The sequence below is a fragment of the Oxyura jamaicensis genome, chromosome 3 (assembly GCF_011077185.1).
Source record: "Oxyura jamaicensis isolate SHBP4307 breed ruddy duck chromosome 3, BPBGC_Ojam_1.0, whole genome shotgun sequence".
Classification (NCBI taxonomy): domain Eukaryota; kingdom Metazoa; phylum Chordata; class Aves; order Anseriformes; family Anatidae; genus Oxyura; species Oxyura jamaicensis.
The window spans coordinates 49,325,539-49,325,800 of NC_048895.1; positions in this window are offsets into that span (position 1 = coordinate 49,325,539).

A 262-nucleotide genomic window follows, 5' to 3' on the forward strand; every position below is an offset into this window, starting at 1 on the left:
CGGGTGGGAGTTGGCCTCAGGATTGTGGCTTCAAGGGTCTGATGGTCGGAGTGTTATCTATTTATTTATTTATTTTCACAATAAACGTTTGTTTAGTGGATATAGTGTGTCTGGTACTGAGGGAAAAGCCTTTTTATTTAGAACATACACACCATTTACACTCCACTCCGCCCCCCCCCCCCCCCCCCAAAGAACATACTAATGAAAACATACTGTATGTTCACAGAAAGTACACATTCAGATTAGTTTGGTAAGTCACAAG